Source organism: Balaenoptera physalus, assembly GCF_965194825.1.
Source record: "Balaenoptera physalus genome assembly, chromosome: X".
Classification (NCBI taxonomy): Eukaryota; Metazoa; Chordata; class Mammalia; order Artiodactyla; family Balaenopteridae; genus Balaenoptera; species Balaenoptera physalus.
Genome location: NC_138903.1, coordinates 72,403,680 through 72,429,258, shown reverse-complemented (window position 1 = coordinate 72,429,258; position 25,579 = coordinate 72,403,680). Strand labels below are relative to the sequence as shown.

The following is a 25,579-nucleotide window of genomic DNA, read 5'->3' as shown; positions in this document are numbered from 1 at the left end:
TATGCAGTGCTGTATGTCAATTATATCTCAATAAAACTGGAAGAAAAAACAAACCAAAACAAAAAACAAAACAAAAACTTATAGTAGATACACAAAAGATAAAGAGAAGACAATCAAAGTATACAACTATGGAAAATCATCATTCACAATGGAAAATAGCAAGAGAGAAAGAAAGGAAAAAAGGAACTACAACAGAGCCAGAAATCAATTAACAACACAGCAATACCTATTAATAATTAATTTAAATATAAATGGATTAAATTCTCAAGTTGAAAGGCACAGATTGGCTAAACAGGTAAAAATGAGACCCAGCTATGCACTGCCTGTAAGACACTCACTTCAGATTCAAGGACACTTATAGGATGAAAATGAAAGGATGGAAAGAGATATTCCATACAAATGTACATCAAAAGAAAACAGGGATAAAAATATTTATATCAGAAAAAAATAGCTGTAATGAGAAACATAGAAGCTCATTATAAAATGATAATTTTGATAAATTAATCAAAAGGATATAAAAATCATAAGTATATGTACACTCAACATCAGAGTAATTATATATAGTAGGCACATACTAACAGATCAAAGGGAGAAATAGACAAAGGTATAATAAAAGTAGGGAAAATCAATATTCCATTTTCAACAATGCAAAGATGATCCAGACAGAAAATCAATAGGAAAACATTGGATTTGAATTATACTTTAGCCCAAACAGTCCTGAAAACATATACAAATCATTTCATCCAATAGCAGCATAATACACATTCTTCTCAAGTTCACATGGATCCTTCTTCAGGATAGATTATGTGTTAGGCCACAAAAAGGTACTAGCGAAATTTACAAGACTGAAGTTATACCAAGTATCTTTTCCAACCACAGTGGTATGAAACCAGAAACCTAAAACAGGAAAAAAAGGGAAAAATTCACAGATATATGGAAAAATTCAAAAATATATGGCAATTAAACACACTCCTGAACAACCAATGTGTCAAAGAAGAAGTCCAAAGGGAAATCCAAAAATATATTAATAAAATGAAAATGGAAACAACATACCAAAAAATGGGATGCTGCAAAAGCAGGACAAAGGTTTATCACAATAAACAACTACATTAAGAAAAAAGAGATATTTCAAGTAAACAATCTAACTTTACATCTCAAGGAACTAGAAAAAGAAAAACAAACTAAGCCCAAGTTAAAAGGAAGGAAATATAAGAAAAAGAATAGAAATAAATAAAATAAAGACCAGAAAAACAATAGAAAATATCAATAAAACTAAGACCAGCTTCTTTTTAATTGACAAACTTTTACCTAGACTAACTGAGAAAAGAGAGGAAAGGCTCAAATAAATAAAATAAAATTATAAATGAAAAAGGAGACATTACAAACATTACCACAGAAATACAAGACCATAAAAGGCTACTATGTACAATTATATGCCAACAAATTGTAAAACCTAGAAGAATAGGATAAACTCCTGGAAACTTACAACTGACCAAGATTGATTCATGACAAAATAAAAAAATCTGAACTGACAAATAATATGTAAGGAGATTGCTTCAGTAATTTAAAATCTCCCAATAAAGAAATATCCAGTATCATATGGCTTCCCTAGTGAATTCTACCAAACATTTAAAGGAGCACTAATGTTAATCTTTCCCAAACAATTCCAAAAAGTCAAAGAGGAGATAACATTAACAATCTCATTTTAAGAAGTCAGCATTACCCTGATACCAAAACCATAAAAGGACACTGTAAGGAAAGAAAATGCTGGCCAATATCCCTGATGAATATTATGGCAAAAACTTCAACAAAATACTAGCAAACTAAATTATTGCACATTAAAAGGATTATACACCATGATCAAGTGGGATTCATCCCTGGGATGCAAGAATGCCTCAACATATGCAAATCAGTAAATGTGATACACATTAGAAGAATGAAGGAAAAAATTAATTATTATCTCAATAGATGCATAAAAATCTTTTGTCAAAATACAATATTCTTTCATCATAAAAACTCTGAACAAGTTGACTATAGAAAAAACGTATCTCAAAGTAGTAAAGGTCATCTATGACGAGCCCACAGCTTACATTATACTCAATGGTGAAATGTTGAAAGATTTTCCTCTATGACCAGGAACAAGATAAGGATGCCTACTCACACCAGTCCTATTCAACATAGTACTGGAAGCTCTGGCCAGAGCAATTAGGCAAGATAGGAAGTAAAAAAAGCATAAAATTGAAAGGAAGATGTAAAATTATGTTTGTTTGCAGATGATATAATCTTATATGTAGCAAATCCTAAACTCTCCACCAAAAACTGTTAGAACTAATCAGTGAATTCAGTAAACTTGCAAGATACAAAGTCAACATACAAAAATCAATTGGGTTTCTGCACACCAAAAAAATTTCTGAAAAGAAAGAAAAAGATAGAAAGAAAGAAAGAAAGAAAGAAAGAAAGAAAGAAAGAAAGAAAGAAAGAAAGAAAGAAAGAAAGAAAGAAAAGAAAGAAAGAAAGAAAGAGAGAGAAAGAGAGAAAGAAAGTGAGAAAGAAAGAAGAAAGAAAGAAAATCTCATTCACTAAAGTATAAAAATAATAAAATACTTATGAATATATTTAAGCAAGGAAACTAAATACCTGTACACTCTAAGATTTTGATGAAAGATTATGAAGATGATACAAACAGATGGAAAGATATCCCATGTTTATGGATCATAAGAATTAATATTGTTAAAATATCTGTACTTCCAACAGCCAATTATATAGATTAAATGCAATCCTGAGCAAAATACCAATGTCATTTTTCACAGAAATTGAAAACACAATTCTAAAATTCATATGGAACCACAATGAATAGCCAAATTATTCCTGAGAAAGAAGAATAAAGCTAGAGACATCAAACTTCCTGATTACAAATTAATCTACAGAGCTATACTATTCAAAACAGTATGGTACTAGCATAAAAACAAAAACATAGAGCAAATTAATAAAATCAAGAATCCACAAATAAACCCATGAATATATGGTCAACTAATCCCAAGAACACCAAGAACACAAAATGGGGAAAGGATAATCACTTCCATAAGAGAAAACTCGATATCCACATACAAAAGTATAAATGTGGATCCCTATCTTACACAACTCTTGAAATAGATTAGACTTGAACATAAGAACTGAAGAAACTGTACAACTCCTAGAAGAAAACATAGGGGAAAAGCTCCTTGATATACCCTTACATTGATTTTTGGGTATGACATCAAAAGCAGAGGCAACAAAAGAAAATATAAACATGTGGGACTACTTCAGTTAACAATTTCTGCACAGCAAAGAAACATTCAATAAAATGAAAAAGCAACATATGGAATGGGAGAAAATTTGCAAACCAGTTATTTGGTTAAGCACTAATATCCAAAATATTTAAGGAACTCATACAACTCAATAGTAAAGTAGAATCCTGATTTAAAATAGGTAAAGACCTTAAGATATATTTTCAAAGGATAGATACAAGTGGCAAACAGTTATACAAAAGATGCATCAAATGTGCCACCATCACCAATAACAAAAATAAACAAGAGAAACTATATCAGACTGAAAAAACTTCTGTACAGCAAAAAAACAATCATCAAAATATAAAGGCAGCCTAGGGAATGGGATAAAATATTTGCAAACCATCTGTCTGGTAAGGGATTAACATCCAAAATAAAATAGGAACTCATACAACTCAATAGCAAAAAAACAACCTGATGTTAAAATGTGCAAATGAATAAAATAGACACTTTTCCAAAGACAACCTACAAAATGTCAACAGGTACAAGAAAAAATGCTTGACATCTATAATCATCAGGGCAATCCATATCAAAACCAGAATTAGATATCACCTCAGACCTGTTAAGATGGCTCTTACCCAAAAGAGAAAATACAACAAGTTTTAGTGAGACTATGAAGGAAAGGGAACCCTTGTGTTCCCTTGGTGCAAATGTAAATTCTTACATCCACTATGGACAACAGGATGGAGGTTTCTCTAAAGTTAAAACTAGAACTACGGTATGATTCCACAATCCCAATTCTGGATATATATCCAAAGGAAATGAAATCATTCTATCAAAGAGATATCGGCTCTAGTCCTGTGAAAAATGCCATTGGTAATTGAGAGGAATTGCATTGAATATGTAATTTACTTGGGTAATATAGTTATTTTGACAATATTGGTTGTTCCACTCTAATTTTGTCATCTCTGATAACTTTGTGTCATCTCCAGTTACTTTCATCAATGTCTTATAGTTTTCAGGGTAGAGGACTTTTGTCTCCTTACTTCAGTTTATTCCTAGGTATGTTATTCTTTTTGATGAGACAGGAAATGGGATTGTTTCCGTAATTTTTCTTTCTGATATTTTGTTGTTAGTGTATAGGAATGCAAGAGATTTCTGTGCATTATTTTTTTATCCTGCAACTTTACCGAATTCACTGATGAGCTCTAGTTGTTTTCTGGTAGCATCTTTAGAATTTTCTATATATAGTATCGTATCATCTGCAAACAGTGACAGTTTTCCTTCTTCTATTCCAATTTGGATTCATTTTTTTTTCTTCTCTGATTGCCATGGCTAGGACTTCCAAAACTACAGTGAATAAAAGTGGTGACAATGGACATCCTTGCCTTGTTCCTGATCTTAGAGGGAATGATTTCAACTTTTCATCATTGAGAATGATGTTAACTGTGGGTTTGACATATATGGCCATTATTATGTTGAGATATGTTCCCTCTATTCCGGCATTGGTAAGAGTTTTTTAATCATGAATTGGTGCTGAATTTTGTCAAAAACTTTTACTGCATCTATTGAGCTGATCATATAGATTTTATTCTTCAGTTTTTTTAATGTGGTGTATCACACTGATTGATTTGCAGATACTGAAGAACACTTGCATCCCTGGGATGAATCCCACTTGATCATGGTGTATGATACTTTTAATGTATTGTTGGACTTGGTTTGCTAGTACCTTGTTGAGTATTTTAGCATCTGTATTCATCAGTGCTATTGGCATGTAATTATCTTTTTCTTTTTTTATTTAACGTCTTTACTGGAGTATAATTGCTTTACAATGTTGTGTTAGTTTCTGCTGTATAACAAAGTGAATCAGTGATAATGTATACATATATCTCCATATACCCTCCCTCTTACGTCTCCCTCCCAACCTCCCTATCCCACCCCTCTAGGTGATTGCAAAGCACCGAGCTGATCTCCCTGGGCTATGTAGCTACTTCCCACTAGCTATCTATTTTACATTTGGTAGTGTATATATGTCAATGCTACTCTCTCACTTCGTCCCAGCTTACCATTCCCCCTCCCCATGTCCTCAAGACCATTCTCTACATTTGCATCTTGTTTTTTTTGTTTCTTTTGGAGTTTAAGGTATACTATTTATTTAGCACTTAAATTTATAGAACAAAATCTTGTCCTCAATGAAAATTATATAACCCACTGAAGTGAAAAAAGTTGCTCATCATTTTAAGAATTACCATTTCTATAAATGCTTTTAACATAGTGAGAAATATTCTAAATCAGCTTTAAATTTTTTAACATCTTTAATGGAGTATAATTGCTTTACAATGTTGTGTTAGTTTCTGTTGTATAAAATGTGAATCAGCTATATGTATACATATATCCCCATATCCTCTCCCTCTTACATCTCCCTCCTACCCTCCCTTTCCCACCCCTCTAGGGGGTCACAAAGCACCAAGCTGATCTCCCTGTGCTATGTAGCTTCTTCCCATAAGCTATCTATTTTACATTTGGTAGTGTATATATGTAAATTCTACACTCTCATATCGTCCCAGCTTACACTTCCCACTCCCCATGTCCTCAAATCCACTCTCTACTTCTGTGTCTTTATTCCTGTCCTGCCCCTAGCTTCATCAGAAACATTTTTTTAAATTCCATATATATATGTTAGCACACTGTATTTGTTTTACTCTTACTGACTTACTTCACTCTGTTTGAGAGACCCAAGATCCATCCACCTCGGAACAAAAAACTCAATTTTGTTTCATTCTATGGCTCAGTAATATTCCATTGTATATATATGCCACATTTTCTTTATCCATTCATCTGTCAATGGACACTAAAGATGCTTCCATGTCCTGGCTATTGTAAATAGAGCTGCAATGAACATTGTGGTACATGACATTTTCTGAATTATAGTTTTCTCAAGGTATATGCCCAGTAGTGGGATAGCGGGGTCATATGGTAGTTCTATTTTTAGTTTTCTAAGGAAGCTCGATACTGATCTCAATAGTGGCTGTATCAATTTACATTCCCACCAACAGTGCAAGAGGGTACCCTTTTCTCCACACCCTCTCCAGCATTTATTGTTTGTAGATATTTTGATGATGGCCATTCTGACCAGTGCGAGGAGATACCTCATTGTAGTTTTGATTTGCTTTTCCCTAATGATTAGTGATATTGAGCATCCTTTCATGTGTTTGTTGGCAATCTGTATATCTTCACTGGAGAAATGTCTATTTCGATCTTCTGCCCATTTCTGGATTGGGTTGTTTGTTTTTTTGATATTGAGCTGCATGAGCTGCTTGTAAATTTTGGAGATTAATCCTTTGTCAGTTGCTTCATTTGCAAATATTTTCTCCCATTCTAAGTGTTGTCTTTTTGTCTTGTTTATTGTTTCCTTTGCTGTGCAAAAGCTTTTAAGATTCATTAGGTCCCATTTGTTTATTTTTGTTTTTATTTCCATTCCTCTAGGAGGTGGGTCAAAAAGGATCTTGCTGTCATTTATGTCATAGAGTGTTCTGCCTATGTTTTCCTCTAAGAGTTTTATAGTGTCTGGCCTTACATTTAGGTCTTTAATCCATTTTGAGTTTATTTTTGGGTATGGTGTTAGGGAGTGCTCTAATTTCATTCTTTTACATGTAGCTGTCTGGTTTTCACAGCACCAGTTTTTGAAGAGGCTGTCTTTTCTCCACTGTATATGCTTGCCTCCTTTATCAAAGATAAGGTGACCATATGTGCATGGGTTTATCTCTGGGCTTTCTATCGTGATCTATATTTCTGTTTTTGTGCCAGTACCATACTGTCTTGATTACTGTAGCTTTGTAGTATAATCTGAAGTCAGGGAGCCTGATTCCTCCAGCTCCGTTTTTCTTTCTCAAGATTGCTTTGGCTATTCAGGGTCTTTTGTGTTTCCATACAAATTGTAAAATTTTTTGTTCTAGTTCTGTGAAAAATGCCAGTGGTAGTTTGGTAGAGATTGCATTGAATCTGTAGATTGCTTTGGGTAGTAGAGTCATTTTCACAATGTTGATTCTTCTAATCCAAAAGCATGGTGTATCTCTCCATCTGATTGTATCATCTTTAATTTCTTTCACCAGTGTCTTATAATTTTCTGCATAAAGGTTTTTGTCTCCTTAGATAGGTTTATTTCTAGGTATTTTATTTTATTTTTTGCAAAGGTAAATGGAAGTGTTTCCTTAATTTCTCTTTCAGATTTTTCATCATTAGTGTATAGGACTGCAGCAGATTTCTGTGCATTTATTTTGTATCCTTCTACTTTACCAAATTCATTGATTAGCTCTAGTAGTTTTCTGGTAGCATCTTTAGGATTCTTTATGTATAGTATCATGTTATCTGCAAACAGTGAAAGTTTTATTTCTTTTTTTCGGATTTGGATCTCTTTTGTTTCTTTTTCTTCTCTCATTGCTTCGGCTAAAACTTCAAAACTATGTTAAATAATAGTGGAAAGAGTGGGCAACATTGTCCTGTTCCTGATGTCAGAGAAAATTGTTTCAAATTTTCACCATTGACAAAGATGTAGGCTGTGTGTTTGTCATATATGGCGTTTATTTTGTTGAGGTAGGTTCCCTCTGTGCCTACTTTCTGGAGAATTTTTATTATAAATGGGTGTTTAATTTTGTTGAAAGCTTTGTCTGCATCTACTGAGGTGATCTTATGTTTTTTATCCTTCAATTTGTTAATATGGTGTATCACATTAATTGATTTGCGTATACTGAATAATCCTTGCATTACTGGGATGAACCCCACTTGATCATGGTGTATGTTCCTTTTTATGTGCTGTTGGATTCTGTTTGCTAGTATTTTGTTGAGGATTTTTGCATCTATATTCAACAGTGATATTGCCCTGTAGGTTTCCTTTTCTGTGGCATCATTGTGTGGTTATTGTATCAGGGTGATGGTGGCCATGTAGAATGAGTTTGGGAATGTTCCTCTCTCTGCTCTACCTTGGAAAAATTTGAGAAGGATAGGTGTTAGCTCTTCTCTAAATGTTTGATAGAATTCGCCTGTGAAGCCGTCTAGTCCTGGGCTTTTGTTTGTTGCAGATTTTTAATCAGATTTTCAATTTCAGTGATTGTGATTGGTCTGTTTATATTGTCTATTTCTTCCTGGTTCAGTCCCAGAAGGTTGTGCTTTTCTAAGACTGTCCTTTTCTTCTAGGTTGTCCATTTTATTGGCATATAGTTGTTTGTAGTAATCTCTATGATCCTTCGTATTTCTGCAGTGTCAGTTGTTACTTCTCCTTTTTCATTTCTAATTCTGTTGATTTGAGCCTTCTCCCTTTTTTTGTTGATGAGTCTGGCTAATGGTTTATGAGTTTTGTTTACCTTCTCAAAGGTTTTAGTTTTATTTGTCTTTGCAATAATTTCCTTCATTTCTTTTTCATTTATTTCTGTTATGACCTTTATGATTACTTTCCTTCTTCTACCTTTTGGATTTTTAAAATTTTTTTCTTCTTTCTCTTATTGCTCTACGTGGAATGTTAGGTTGTTTATTTGAGACTTTTCTTGTTTTTTGTGGTAGGATTTTATTGCTATAAACTTCCCTCTTAGAACTGCTTTTGCTGCATTCCACAGGTTTTTGGTCATCCTGCTTTCATTGTGGTTTCTTTGTAGGTATTTTTTGTAACATCTTTATTGGAGTATAATTGCTTTACAATGGTGTGTTAGTTTCTACTTTATAAAAAAGTGACTCAGTTGTGCATATACATATATCCCCATATATCTTCCCTCTTGCATCTCTCTCCCTCCCACCCTCCCTATCCCACCCTGCTAGGTGGGCACAAACACCGAGCAGATCTCCTGTGCTACGTGGCTCCTGCCCACTAGCTATTTATTTTACGTTTGGTAGTGTATATATGTCCATGCCAGTCTCTAACTTTGTCCCACCTTATGCTTCCCCTTCCCTGTGTCTTCAACTCCATTGTCTAGTAAGTCTCCTTCTTTATTCCTGTCCTAACCCTAGGTTCTTCATGCCATTTTTTTTTTAGATTCCATATATATGTGTTAGCATACGATACTTGTTTTTCACTTTCTGACTTACTTCACTCTGTATGACAGACTCTAGGCCCATCCAGCTCACTACAAATAACTCAATTTCGTTTATTTTTATGGCTGAGTAATATTCCATTGTATATATGTGCCACATCTTCTTTATCCATTCATCTGTCGATGGACACTTAGGTTGCTTCCATGTCCTGGCTATTGTAAATAGAGCTGCAGTGAACATTGTGGGACATGCCTCTTTTTGAATTATGGTTTTCTCAGGGTATATGTCCAATAGTGGGATTGCTGGCTCGTATGGTAGTTCCATTTTTAGTTTTTTAAGGAACCTCCATACTGTTCTCCATAGTGGCTGTATCAATTTACATTCCCACCAACAGTGCAAGAGGGCTGCCTTTTCTCCACACCCTCTCAGGCATTTATTTTTGTAGATTTTTGATGATGGCCATTCTGACGGGTGTGAGGTGATACTTCATTGTATTTTTTATTTGCATTTCTCTAATGATTAGTTATGTTGAGCATCCTTTCATGTGTTTGTTGGCAATCTGTATATCTTCTTTGGAGAAATCTCTATTTAGGTCTTCTGCCTAGTTTTGGATTAGGTTGTTTGTTTTATTGATATTGAGCTGCATGTGTTGTTTGTATATTTTGGATATTAATCCTTTGTCAGTTACATCGTTTGCAAATGTTTTCTCCCATTCTGAGGGTTGTCTTTTTGTCTTGTTTATGGTTTCTTTTGCCATGCAAAAGCTTTTAAGTTTCATTAGGTCACATTTGTTTATTTTTGTTTTTATTTCCATTTCTCTAGGAGGTGGATCAAAAATGATCTTGCTGTGATTAATGTCATAGAGTGTTCTGACTGTTTTCCTCTAAGATTTTTTTAGTGTCTGGACTTACATTTAGGTTTTAATCCATTTTGAGTTTATTTTTGTGTATGGAGTTAGGGAGTGTTCTAATTTCATTCTTTTACATGTAGCTGTCTAGTTTTCCCAGCACCACTTATTGAAGAGGCTGTCTTTTCTCCATTGTATATTCTTGACTCCTTTATCAAAAATAAGGTGACCATATGTGCGTGGATTTATCTCTGGGCTTTCTCTCCTGTTCCATTGATCTATATTTTCTTTCTGTGTCAGTACCATAGTGTCTTCATTATTGTAGCTTTGTAGTATAGTCTGAAGTCAGGGAGCCTGATTCCTCCAGCTCCATTTTTCTTTCTCAAGATTGCTTTGGCTATTCGGGGTCTTTTGTGTTTCCATACAAATTGTGAACTTTTTTGTTTTAGTTCTATTAAAAATGCCAGTGGTAGTTTGATAGGGATTGCATTGAATCTGTAGATTGCTTTGGGTAGTAGATTCATTTTCACAATGTTGATTCTTCCAGTCCAAGAACATGGTATATCGCTCCATCTATTTGTATCATCTTTAATTTCTTTCATCAGTGTCTTATAATTTTCTGCATACAGGTCTTTTTTCTCCTTAGGTAGGTTTATTCTTAGATATTTTATTCTTTTTGTTGCAATGGTAAACGGGAGTGTTTTCTTAATTTCACTTTCAGATTTTTCATCATTAGTTTATAGGAATGCAAGAGATTTCTGTGCATTAATTTTGTATCTTGCTACTTTACCAAATTCATTGATTAGTTCTAGTAATTTTCTGGTAGCATCTTTAATAGTCTCTATGTAGATTATCATGTCTTTTGCAAACCATGACAGTGTTACTTCTTTTCCGATTTGGATTCCTTTTATTTATTTTTCTTCTCTGATTGCTGTGGCTAAAGCTTCCAAAACAATGTTGAATTATAGTGGTGAGAGTAGGCAACATTGTCTTATCCCTGGTCTTAATGGAAATGGTTTCAATTTTTCACCATTGAGGACAATGTTGCCTGTGAGTTTGTCATATATGGTCTTTATTATGTTGAGATAATTTCCCTCTATGCCTACTTTCTGAAGGGTTTTTATATTAATTAGGTGTTGAATTTTATCAAATGTTTTTCTGCATCTATTTAGATGATCACATGGTTTTATTCATCAGTGTGTTAATATGGTGTATCACATTGATTGATTTGTGTATATTGAAGAATCCTTGCATTCCTAGGATAAACCCCACTTGATCATGGTGTATGATCCTTTTAATGTGCTGTTGGATTCTGTTTGCTCATATTTTGTTGAGGAAGTTTGTATCTATGTTCATCAATGGTATTGGCCTGTAGTTTTCTTTCTTTGTTACATATTTGTCTGGTTTTGCTATCAGGGTGTTGGTGGCCTCGTAGAATGAGTTTGGGAGTATTCCTCCCTCTGCTATATTTAGGAAGAGTTTGAGAAGGATAGGCGTTAGGTCTTCTCTAAATGTTTGATAGAATTCGCCTGTTAAGCCATCTTGTCCTGGGCTTTTATTTATTGGAAGATTTTAAATCACAGTTTCAATTTCAGTGCTTGTGATTGACCTGTTTATATTTTCTATTTCTTCCTGATTCAGTCTTAGTAGGTTGTCCTTTTCTAAGAGTTAGTCCATTTCTTCCATTTTGTCCATGTTATTGTCATATAAATGTTTGTAGTGATCTCTCTTGATCCTTTGTATTTCTGCAGTGTCATTTGTTACTTGTCCTTTTTCATTTCTAATCCTGTTGATTTGAGTCTTCTCCCTTTTTTTCTTAATGAGTCTGGCTAATCGTTTATCAATTTCTTTTATCTTCTCAAGGAACCTGCTTTTAGTGTTTTTTTTTTTTTTTTGCTATTGTTTCCTTCATTTCTTTTTGATTTATTTCTGATCTGATATTTATGATTTTTTTCCTTCTACTAACTTTAGGGTTTTTTTGTTCTTGTTTCTCTAATTGCTTTACGTGCAAGTTTAGGTTGTTTATTTGAAGTTTTTCTTGTTTCATGAGGGAAGATTGTATAGCTAAACGTCCCTCTTAGAACTGTTTTTTCTGCATCCCACAAGTTTTGGGTCATTATGTTTTCATTGTCATTTGTTTTTAGGTGTTTTTAGATTTCCTCTTTGATTTCGTCAGTGATCTCTTGGATATTCAGTAGCGTATTGTTAGCCTCCATGTGTTTGTATTTTTTACAGTTTTTTTTCCTGTAATTGATATCTAGTCACATGGCGTTGTGCTCAGAATAGTTACTTGATATGATTTAATTTTCTAACATTTAGTCAGGCTTGATTTATGAACCAAGAGATGATCTATCCTGGGGAATATTCCATGAGCTCTTGAGAAGAAAGTGAATTCTGTTTTTGGATTGAACGTCTCATAAATATCAGTTAAGTCCATCTTGTTTAATGTGTCTTTTAAAGCTTGTGTTTCCTTATTTATTTTCATTTTGTATGATCTGTCCATTGCTGAAAGTGGGGTGTTAACTTCCCCTACTATTATTGTGTTACTGTCAATTTCCCCTTTATGGCTGTTAGCATTGGCCTTATGTATGGAGGTGCTCCTGTATTGGGTGCATAAATATTTACAATTGTTATATTTTCTTCTTGGATTGATCACTTTATCATTATGTAGTGTCCTTCTTTGTCTCTCAGAATAGTCTTTTGTTTAAGTCTATTTTTTCTGATATGAGAATTGTTACTCCAGCTCTCTTTTGATTTCCATTTGCATGGAATATCTCTTTCCATCCCCTCACTTTCAGTCTATATGTGTCCCTAGGTCTGAAGTTTGTCTCTTGTAGACAGCGTATATATGGTTCTTGTTTTTTTATCCATTCTGCCAGTCTGTGTCTTTTGGTTGGAGCAGTTAATCCATTCATGTTTAAGGTAATTATCAATATGTATGTTCCAATTACCATTTTCTTGTTTTGGGTTTTTTTTTGTAGGTCTTTTCCTTCTTTTGTGTTTCCTGCCTAGAAAAGTTCCTTTTGCATTTGTTGTAATGTTGTTTTTGTGGTGCTGAATTCTGTGAACTTTTGTTTTCTGTAAGTGTTTTAATTTCTCTGTCGAATCTGAATGAAATCCTTGTTGGGTAGAGTAATCTTGATTGTAGGTTTTTCCCTTTCATCACTTTAAATATGTCCTGCCACTTCCTTCTGGCTTGCAGAGTTTCTGCTGAAAGATCAGGTCTTAACCTTATGGGGATTCCCTTGTATGTTATTTGTTGCCTTTCCCTTGCTGCTCTTAATATTTTTTCTTTGAATTTAATTTTTGATAGTTTGATTAATTTGTGTCTCGGTGTGTTACTCCTTGGATTTATCCTGTATGGGACTCACTGTGCTTCCTCGACTGGATTGACTATTTCCTTTCCCTTGTTAGGGAAGTTTTCAACTATAATCTCTTCTAATATTTTCTCAGACCTTTTCTTTCTCTCTTCTTCTGAGACCCTTATAATTCGAATGTTGTTGCATTTAAAGTTGTCCCAGAGTTCTCTGAGACTGTCCTCAATTTTTTCATTCTTTTCTCTTTATTCTGCTCTGTGGTAGTTATTCTCACTATTTTACCTTCCAGGTTACTTATCCATTCTTCTGCCTAAGTTATTCTGCTACTGATTCATTCTAGAGAATTTTTAATTTCATTTATTGTGTTGTTCATCATTGTTTGTTTGCTCTTTATTTCCTCCAGGTCTTTGTTAAACATGTCTTGTATTTTCTCCATTCTATTTTCAAGATGTTTGATCATCTTTACTCTCATTACTCTGAATTCTTATTCTGGTAGACTGCCTATTTATTCTTCATTTTTTTATCTGGTGGGTTGTTACCTTGTTCCTTCATCTGCTGCATATATCTCTGTCTTCTCATTTTAACCTACTGTGTATGTGGTCTCCTTTTCACAGGCTGCAGGTTCATAGTACCTGTTGTATTTGGTGTCTGCCCCCTGTGGGTGAGGTTGTTTCAGTGGTTTTTGTAGACTTCCTAGTGGAGGGGAGTGGTGCCTGTGTTCTGGTGAATGAAGCTGTGCCCTGTCTTTCTGGTGGGCATGGCTGCATCTGCTGGTGTGTTTTCTTGTGTCTGTGAACTTAGTATTACTTTAGACAGCCTCTCCTAATGGGTGGTGTTGTGTTCCTGTCTTGCTCATTTTTTGGTATGGGGCATCCAGTACTGGAGCTTTCTGGCCTTTGGGTGGAGCTGAGTCTTAGCATTCAGACGGAGATCTCTGGGAGAGCTCTTGCTGTTTGATATTTTGTGGTTTGGGAGTTCTCTAGTGATCCAATGTCCTGAACTTGCCTCTCCCATCTCAGAGGCTCAGACCTGACACCAGACCGTAGCACCATGACCCTGTCAGCCACGTGGCTCAGAAGAAAAGGGAGAAAAAAAACATTTAATAAAAAAAAACAATAATAAAAATAAAGAGAGCAACAAAACCAGTAAAGAAATCCACCAATGATAGCAAGTGCTAAAATCTATACTAATATAAACATATAAATCAGAAACAAATCAGTCACAGACAGAAAACCCCGAGTCTACCATTGCTTCCAAAGTCCACTGCCTCAATTTGGGATGATCCTTTTTCTATTCAGTTATTCCATAGATGCAGGGTTCCTCAAGTTGACTGTGGAGATTTATTCCACTGCTCCTGAAGCTGCATGGAGAAATTTCCCTTTCTCTTCTTTTTTTGCACAGCTCCTGGAGTTCAGCTTTGGTCTTGACCCCAACTCTGTGTGTAGGTCGCCCTCAGGCCTCTGTTCCCACCCAGACAGGAAGGGATTAAACAGCGGCTGATTAGGGGGCTCTTTCTTATTCAGGCTGTGTGGAGGGAGGGGTACTGTAGTTATAATTGGAATGCAGGGAGAGTCTGTGGCAGCAGAAGCTGGCGTGACATTGCAACAGCCTGAGGTGCACCATATGTCGTCTTGGGGAACTTGTCACTGGATCACGGGGCCCTGGTAGTGGTGTGCTGCACAGGCTCCCCAGGGGGGGTTGTGGATAGTGACCTGTGCTTGTATACAGGATTCTTGGTGGCTGCAGCTGCAGCGTTAGCATTTCATACCAGTCTCTGGGGTCTGAGCTGATAGCCACATCATGTGCCTGTCTCTGGAGTTCGTTTGTGGTGTTCTGCCTTCTGTGGGCAGACAGGGAAGGAATTCCATCTCCTTGTGCACCCCAAAACAATGGTCTCTTGCCTCTTAGGCAGTTCCAGACTGTTCCCCTGACATCCTCCCTGCTAGCTGTGGTGATTTAGCCCCCTTCCAGCTGTGTTCATGCAGCCAAACCCAGTCCTCTCCCTGGGATCTGACTTCCAAAGCCCAAGCTTCAGCTCTCAGCCCCACCTGACCTGGTGGGTGAGCAGACAAGCCTCTCGGGCTTGTGAGTGCTGGTGGGCTTCGATCCTCTGTGCAGGAATCTCTCCCCTTTGCCCTCTGCACACCTGTTGCTGTGCTTTCCTCCATGGCTCCAAAGCTTCCCGCCCACCTACCCCCATCTCTGCCAGTGAACATCCATCCTAGTGTGTGGAAACTTTTCCTCCTTCACAGCTCCCTCCCAGAAGTGCTGGTCCCATCCCTATTCTTTTGTCTCTGTTTTTTGTTTTTGCTTTACCTTACCCAGGTATGTGGGGATTTTCTTGCTGCTTGGGAAGTCTGAGGTCTTCTGCCGGCATTCAATAGGTATTCTGTAGGTGTTGTTCCACATGTAGATGTATTTTTGATATATTTGTGGCGAAGAAGGTGATCTCCATGTCTTACTCCTCTGCCATTTTGAAGGTCTCCATCCTCTTTTTTTTTGTCTTCTTTTGCAATCAAAGTGATGGTGGCCTCATAGAATGAACTTGGGAGTGTTCTTTCCTCTGTAATTTTTCTGAAGAGTTTCAGAAGGATAGGTGTTAACTCTTCTCTAAATGTTTGATAGAATTCATCAGTGAAGAAGTCATTGGCCCTAGACTTCTGTTTGTTGGAAGTTTTAAAGCTACAGTAATCAAAACAGTATGGTACTGGAACAAAAACAGAAATATAGATCAATGTAATAGGATAGAAAACCCAGAAATAAACTCACTTACCTATTGTGAATTAATCTATGACAAGGGAGACAAGAATATACAATGGAGATAAGACAGTCTCTTCAATAAGTGGTGCTGGGAAAACCTGACAGCTATACATAAAAGAATGAAATTAGAATATATTCTAACTTCATCCACAAAAAAAAAAAAAATCTGAAATGGATCAAGGACCTAAATGTAAGGCTGGACAGTATAAGATTCTTAGAGGAAAACATAATCAGAACGTTCTTTTACATAAATCATAGTAATATCTCTTTTGATCCACCTATTAGAACAATTAACATAAAACCAAAAATAAACAAATGGGACTTAATTAAACTTAAAATCTTCTGCACAGCAAAGGAAACCATCAACAAAACAAAAAGATGAAGCAACCAACAAGGAATTAATCTCCAAAATATACAAACAACCCATGCAGCTCAATAAGAAAAAAACAAAAAATACAATCAAAAAATGGGCAGAAGATATAAATAAACATTTCTCCAAAGAAGCCATACAGATGGCCAACAGGAACATGAAAAGATGCTCAACATCACTAATTATCAGAGAAATGCAAATCAAAACTACAATGAGATATCCCCTTACACTGGTCAGAATGGCCGTCAACAAAAAATCTACAAAAAATAAATGCTGGAGAGGGTGTGGAGAAAAGGGAGCCCTCCTACATTGTTGTTGGTGGGAATATAAATTGGTACAACCACTATGGAGAACAGTATGGAGGTTCCTTTAAAAACTTAAAATAGAATAACCATATCATCCAGCAATCCCACTCCTGGGCATATATCCAGAAAAGAACATAATCTGAAAGGATACATGCACCTCAATATTCATAGCAGCACTATTTACAATAGCCAGGATATGGAAGCAACCTAAATGTCTATCGACAGAGGAATGGATAAAGAAGATATGGTAGATATGTACAATGGAATATTACTTAGACATAAAAAAGAATGAAATAATGCCATTTGCAGCCACATCAATTGACCAAGTGATTATCTTACTAAATGAAGTAAGTTAGACAAAGACAAATATCATATAATATCACTCATATGTGGAACTAATTTTTAAAAATATACAAATGAACTTATTTACAAAACAAAAACAGACTTACAGAAATCTAAACCAACTTGTTACCAAAGCAGAAACATTGTGAGGGAGGGAAAAATCAGGAACTTTGGATGAACATACACACCCTACTATTTATAAGATAGACAACCAACAAGGACCTACTGTATAGTACAGCGAACTCTGCTCTCTATTTTGTGGTAACCTATTTGAGAAAATAATCTAAAAAAGAATGAATATATGTATATATATATATAACTGAATCACTTTGCTGTACAGCTGAAACTAACACAACATTGTAAATCAACTATACTCCAATAAAATTAAAATATTTTAAAAAAGAGAGGGCTTCCCTGGTGGCTTAGTGGTTAAGAATCCGCCTGTCAATGCAGGAGACACAGGTTTGATCCCTGGCCCAGGAAGATCCCACATGCCACGGAGCAACTAAGCCTGTGCGTCACAACTACTGAGCCTGCACTCTAGAGCCTGTGTGCCACACCTTCTGAAGCTCGTGTGCCTAGAGCCTGTGCTCCACAACAAGAGAAACCACTGCAATTAGAAGCCTATGCACTGCAGTGAAGAGTATCCCCTGCTCACCGCAACTAGAGAAAGCCCGTGCACAGCAACAAAGACCCAACACAGCCAAAAATAAAAACAAATAAATAAATATATATTAAAAAAAGAGAGACATCTGCACTCCTATGTTAATTGAAGCATTTTTACAATAGCCAATATATGGAAGCAACGTAAATGTCCGTCTATAAATGAATGGACATAGAAAATGTGATATACCATGGGATATAATTCAGCCATGGTAAAAAGGAAATCCTTCCATTTGTGACCAGACTGATTAAATGTAAGGGCATTATACTAACTGAAATAAGTTACACAGAGAAAGATAAATACTATATGATTCACTTATTTGTGACATATAAAAGAAGTTGAAATCATAGAAACAGATAGTAGAATGGTAGTTGCCAGGGGCTGCAGGGTTGGGGAAATGTGGAGATGTCAGTCATAAGGTACAAACTTCCAATCATAAGATGAATAAGTTCTGGGGATCTAATAGACAGTGTGGTGACTGTAGTTAACAGTACCGTATTATATACTTAAAAGTTGCTAAGAGAGTAGACTTAAAATATTCTCACCACAAAAAGAAATAGTGATTATACTGTGTGATGTAGGTGTTAACTAACCCTACTGTGGTAATCATTTTGCAATATATATGTGCAACAAATCATCAAATTGTACACCTTAAACTTACACAATGTTATATGTTAATTGTCTCAGTAAAACTGGGTAATAAAAATAAAAAATGAGGATACAGAAGAAGGGTTAATTATAGGAGCTATACCTTAAGTAGAGAAGGCAACCCAGCACCAAGTGTTGTGATTTGACTTGTATCCCCTATAAGGATATATTCAAGTCCTACCATTTGGTACCTGTGAACTTGACCTTATTTGGAAATAGTGTCTTTACAGGTGTAATCAAGTTAAGATGAGGTCATTCTGGATTAGAGTGGGCCCTAATACAATGACTGGTGTCCTTATGAGAAAAGGGAAATTTGGACACGTGCACACCCAAGCAGGAAAAAATTTGCCATGTGTTCATGGAGGCTGGATGGGGCCAAGGTCTGGGTCAGTCAGCAAGGAAAAAACCTCAGGCAGTAGTACAATGAACATACAACAGAAAGTGCTGGGAACATTCAGGGTACCAAGAAGCTTCAATTGTGTGGGGGGAATTTTGGTGAGAAACAAAGTTATAAATGTGTAGTAAAAGGTAATTTCTCAGTACCCAGTTTACATTTGATTTTTTCAAATAAATTGTTTAGTGTTTCCACTTGTTTCAAACTAAGCAAATGTGATCTGGCTCTGAGAACTGCAGAGGGCAGTCTAACACTTGCTACTGGAAATCAGAAACTAAAATGCAAATTATTTTATTCTAAATAGCAACACTTTGTATGTATTACTGGGGTTGTGCTACAGATCACAGAAGCAACTAATACTTTTGCAAAATCAACAAAACCTCACCATCAAGTCACATTCTGAAAAATATAACTACAAATTTTCCTTAATATGTTTGGTAGTTGATCTGAGTAGTCTCTGAAATTACAGAGAAAACTGTACATAAGGAAATGGCTATGGATATTTTTGTTGTTATTAATAATATGACCAATGGGGTAAATAAATAAAGGTAGGATGTTAGTTATAGTTCTGGTTTATTTTGTCCCCTAATTATAATATGGAACACTTAGCATTCACCTGCAAATTATTGGAAGAAGGTGTGTCACTAGGAAAGAAAGATTGTTAAAAAGAAAGAATGATATTTGTATTGTTGGAAGTTATGATATTTGGTTTAGTAATTCAGGTTTAGTACTGAAAATATTGTCCTTGTTAAGCACTTTAAAAAAATACTGATGATAGGAATGAATGCAGCTCAGGATGGAGTGGATACAGTTCAATTTAAATTCATCCTCCAACAGTCTCCTTCATTCTGGGAAAGAGTCCAATTCTGACAATTTCATGTGTTCAAGGGAGTAGAATCTTTCATTTGAGAAGCATCAAAGCAGTCCTAAGGGGTTCATAAAAAAGGACAGGACCCTGGGAAGGAGACTTCAAAATGTTGGCAAGGAGACAAATAAAATATACTTCACTTTTAAATGAATGCAAAATATTGTGAAACTGTGTCTTAGAGATTATTCCCAATGTGTAATTTAAAAAAACATTGCCTTGTGTTCACAAAGAAGGGGTTATGCTTACTCATAACCTTCAAATAATAAGTATTCAAAATGTCCTTTTCATGAAGATTCTCATTCATAAATTTAGACAAACAACATTTGCATATCTTGGGAAAATGGAAAAATAAAACTTTTACTCTTCTACTTAAGTGAAGTAATTGAAATGATTATCTTCCATTCATAATTTGAAAAGTCTGTAGTTAATAGATTTTGGGAAAATGGGAGATGGGGTTCACATTTCTAAAGAAGCCCGTTTTAAACATGAATGTGTAGCTAATAGTTGAGAGTTTATTTTTATTCAGAGTAAAAAGTAAAGAGAAACATAATACCTTTTCTACTGCCTTAGTTTTCCACTAGTATTTTTCCTCTCATCATGCCCATGGGATTGTTTTACATACTAAAGAATGTGCATTGGTCAAAACTCTTCCCAGTTCATCAGTGATAATATCTCATTGGTCCAGAATGAATATAGCTAGTTATAAAAAGTCCCTTGTTTCTCCTATCATTGACTTTTTACTAGATTTTTCCCCTTTGGGAGTTAGAACTGAATTTAGCAATGTTGATTTTAGCCAGATTCTCATAATTCCAAAGTTCTACAATAAATCTCTGCTTCTGAAAGTTTCTGTGGATATAATCTCATTTACATAAGTGAACTAGTGAGAGAAGGAAAAATAATACTTAAAAATAGAAGGCAGAACACGTAGTACGAAAAGACCAATGAGTGAATAACAATAAATTCTAAGGTAAGTCCTAATTTAGAAATACTAGACATAATAGTGTGACTGGCCTGTTGTTATTAGTTATTACTATACTAATAATATATATCTTTAGCAAGCCTCCACTCTCTTCCTCTGACATAAGATGAGATAATTTATTCATTTCAAAACTGAATTTGGCAGTATGTCAGCCTCCAAGAATCTACAGCAAAAAGGAAACAAATTACATTATTTTTAACTATATGGCCAATTAAGACACACGTATAGGATATTAGCACGGTGAAAAATACTTTCAATTACATTTCAAGAGGTGAGAAAATATTCTCTAAAGGGAAGATTCTTGCAAGTGTATTTCATTAAAAAATGAGAGGGTTTCTATGAGCAGACTGAAATGAAATAATTTCAAAATACACCTCCATGTAGTTAAATATTTTGACATGTTGAATGTAGTTAAGATTGATCACAAAAATTTTGGGTGAACACAAACCAAGTATAAAATAATCGTTTATGATACGTTGATCTTTCTATTAACTGATCAACAGTTTCAAATATACCTAAGACTGCTTGTAGTACAGAAAATGCAACCTGTTATCTGTACAAAGTTATTAAGGTAAATATTAAAAAGAAAGTATGTTAGGATGCAATCGTTGTTAACACTGTTGAAGATTGAACTATTGACCTAATTTTATTATAGTCATGTTATTGTGAAAATGATTCCAATGAAAAATCTATAGCCTAAAATCTATTCTGAAATTGTACAATTTGATTAGACCCATATATTTTCTTTCTCTGAAAAAAGGGATGGTAATAGATGGATCAGTGTCAACATAAACTAATTTTTAAAAAGTATCAGTGATTAGTTATGAATTTATTATGTATCAGGATGTGTGCTGAGCATTATAAATATATTATCTAAATTAATTCCTCCTTAAATCCTATGAAGTGAGAATTGCAGTATTATAATAATATCAATTTACTAATAAGTAAAGGGAAGCATAGAGAGAGAGGTAAGATAAGAAGCAAATATATGTGTAGTAAGAGACAGTTCCAAAACACAAACCCAGGTCTGTCTGGTACAAAAATTAATTTCTTCTGGAATAAGCTATAACAGACATTCACCAGTTTCTTGTAGAAAATATTAGTTTGAAAAATTTAGTCTTATTTTTTTATGAAAACTGGCATGAAGTTTTTAAGTAATCCCTAAAAATCTTAATGGTTCCTAACATAAAGGTAGAAGGAAAATGTATTTTTTTTTATGTAGGACATCAGAGAAATGTCAGACTAAGAAGCCCCAGGCCTTTATTGCCACATGGAAACATTAAAAAAACACTAGAGACTAGCTAAACTAATTTAATAGGAGTTCTGGAGAAGAGTCAAAGTCTAGAATAATCAAGTGAATGTCTAATTAGGAAATAGCCACATTCAAAACTGTAGGAAATTTGGGCTTCCCTGGTGGCGCAGTGGTTGATAATCTGCCTGTTAACGCAGGAGACACGGGTTTGCGCCCTTGTCTGGGAAGATCCCACATGCCGCGGAGCAACTAGGCCCGTGAGCCACAACTACTGAGCCTGCACGTCTGGAGCCTGTGCTCCGCAACAACAGAGGCCGCGATAGTGAGAGGCCCGTGCACCGTGAAGAAGAGTGGCCCCCATTCGCCGCAACTAGAGAAAGCCCTCACACAGAAACGAAGACCCAACATAGCAATCAATCAATCAATCAATAAAAAATAAATAAATAAACCTTTAAAAAAAAACTGTAGGAAATTTGAAGGGATTTTAATTTACCTTTGCCTCATACCTCACTGATGTAGCGTGGTCTTGGTCTGGAGAAGGCAGTAACCCAGTTCCAAATTCATTCTCTCCCTCAAACATGAGGGATACCTTATTTTTCAAAGTTCTACCTGATCTGGGGGACTGCTTGAAAAACTAGTCTCTGTATTGACTAAAGAAGAGATCAGGGGATGAAAGTGGTGTAACTTAGATTTCAGGTTGTGAAAAGTGGCAGAAAGCAAGTGGGCACTGCTAATAAAATCTTTAAGGGGTGTAAAGAGTTACAGAGGACAGTGCCAAAAGATCATTAGTAGAGACAAACAATAGAACTTCTAAGCTCCCGAGGAAAAGCTGGGGTGAGACTCTGGGAAATTAAGAAATACAAAAACAGCCATGTATATAGGGGAATTGCAAGAGCCACTCTCAGGCATGCAGAAGCACACACAGGTGCAGGCAACATATGTTCAAAAAAGACGTGAAATAAACTTAAGGCTTCACAACAGATTGATCTCAAGGTTTAAATAATATGTAGCTAATAATCAGAGAACTGCCCTTGCACAAAACTGATATAACAATCCTGGAAGTGTTCATTTTTCAGATGCCCAATAAAAAGCACAAGGCAAACAAAGAAACAGGAAAATGTGGCCCACTCAAAGGAAGAAAATAAATTGGCAAAAACAATTTCTGAGGAAGCACAGACATCAGACTTATTGAAAAGATATTTTATTATTAGTTAATTAATTTTTATTGAAGTATAGTTGATTTACAATCTTATATTTGTTTTGGGTGTACAACATAGTGATTCAATATTTTTATAAATTGTACTCCATTTAATGTTATTATAAAATATTAGATACATTCCCCGTGCTATACAACATATCCTTCTAGTTTATTTATTTTATACATAGTAGTTTGTACCTCATAATCCCCTACCTCTATCTTGTCCCTCTTCCTTCTTTCCCCCAAATGGCAAACACTAGTTTGAGCTCTATATTTATGAACCTGTTTCTATTTTGTTATATTATTTTATTTTATTTTTTAGATTTCACATATAAATGATAACATATGGTGTTTGTCTTTCTATATCCAAGTAACTTCACTAAGCATTGTATCCTCCATGTCCACTCATGTTGTTACATATGACAAAAATCCATTTTCTTAAGGCTGAATAATATTCCATTGGATATGTATACCACTTCTTCTTTAAGCATTCATCTGTTGAAAAACACTTAAGTTGCATCCATATGTTAGCAATTGTATATAATGCTGCTATAAACATCAGGGTTTACTTATCTTCTCTAATTAGTGTATTAGTTTTCTTTGAATATATAGCAAGGAGTGGAATTGCTGGATCATGTGTAGTTCTGTTTTTTGTTTTTGGAGGAACCTCCATACTATTGTCCACAGTGGTTACACCAATTTACTTTATCACTGATAGTGTACAAGGTTCCCTTTTCTCCACATTCTTGTCAGCAATTTTTATTTGTGATCTTTTGGATGACAACCATTCTGACAGGTGTGATATGATATCTCATTGTGGTTTTGATATGCATTTCTCTATTGATTAGTGATGTTGAGCATTTTTTCATTTGCCTGTTGGCCATCTGTGTGTCCTTTTTGGGAAAAAAGTCTATTCAAGACTTCTGCTCATTTTTTAATTGGGTATTTTCTTTTATATTGAGTTGATGAGCTGCTTGTATATTTTGGATATTAAAAACCATATTGGACATATCATTTACTAATATTTTCTCCCATTCAGTAGGTTGTTGTCTCATTCTATCAATGGTTTCCCTTGCTGTGCAAAAGCTTTTAAGTTTAATAAGGTCTAATTTGTTTATGTTTGCCTTTTCTTTCCTTTGCCTTAGGAGACAGATCCAAAATAATATTGCTGCAATTTATGTCAAAGAGTGTCTGCCTATATTTTCTCTAGGAGTTTTATGGTTTCCAATCTTACATTTAGGTCTTTAATTTTATATATATAAAATATATAGTATATGGTGTGAGAAAATATTCTACTTTCATTCTCTTATATGTAGCTATCCAGTTTCCCCAGGTCCACTTATTGAAGAAACTCTTTTTTCCATTGTATCTTCTTGCTTACTTTGTCATAGATTAATTAACCATAAGTGCGTGGGTTTATTTCTGGGTTCTCAATTCTGTTCCATTGACCTATGTATCTGTTTTTGTACCAGTACCATGTTGTTTTGATTACTATAACTTTGTTGTATAGTCTGAAGTCAGGGGGCATGATACCTCTAGCTTTATTCTTTATTTCTCAAGATTACTTTGGCTATTTGGGATATTTTGTGGTTCCAAAAAATTTTAGGATTATTTGTTCCAATTTTGTAAAAAAGTCATGAGCATTTTGGTAGGGATTACATTAAATCTGTAGATTTCTCTGGGTGATATGGATATTTCAGCAATAATAATTCTTTTAATCTATGAACATGATATATTTTTTCATTTTGCTGTATCATCTCCAATTACTTTCATCAATATTTTATAGTTTCCAGAGTATAGGTCTTTCACATCCTTGGTTAAGCTTATTCCTAGATATTTTTTTTTCTGATTCAATTTTAAATGAGATTATTTTCATTCTTTCACTCTGATAATGAATTATAATTGTATAGAAGAGCAACAGATTTCTGTATATTAATATTGTATCCTTCAACTTTACTGAATTCATTTATTAGATATAATACTTTTTCATGGGGATATCAAGGTTCTCTCTATATAGTATTATGTCATCTGCAAATGGTAACAGTTTTACTTCTTCCCTTCCAATTTGGATACATTTTATTATTATTTTTTCTTGTCTGATTGCTATGGCTAGGATTTCCAATACTATGTTAAATAGAAGTGGCAAGAGTGGACATCCCTGTCTTGCTCCTGGTCTTAAAGGAAATGATTTCAGCTCTTCACAGTTGAGTATGCTGTTAGCTGTGGGTTTGTCATATTTGAACTTTATTATGTTGAGATATGTTCCCTCTATACCAACACTGATTAGAGTTTTTATTATGAACAGGTGTTGAGTTAATATAAATGTTTCAGACATTATATGAAATTTC

General features: G+C 34.8%; 1 long non-coding RNA gene across 1 annotated transcript in view; it reads left to right on the top strand.

Annotated features, from left to right (window-relative positions):
- Positions 1-8,132: 8,132 nt before the first annotated feature.
- LOC309653121 overlaps positions 8,133-25,579 on the top strand; it is a 46,212-nt gene continuing 28,765 nt past the window's right edge. Inside the window, exon 1 of the long non-coding RNA XR_014258994.1 lies at positions 8,133-25,536. This is a non-coding gene — a long non-coding RNA (uncharacterized lncRNA). The remainder of the gene's footprint in view (positions 25,537-25,579) is intronic.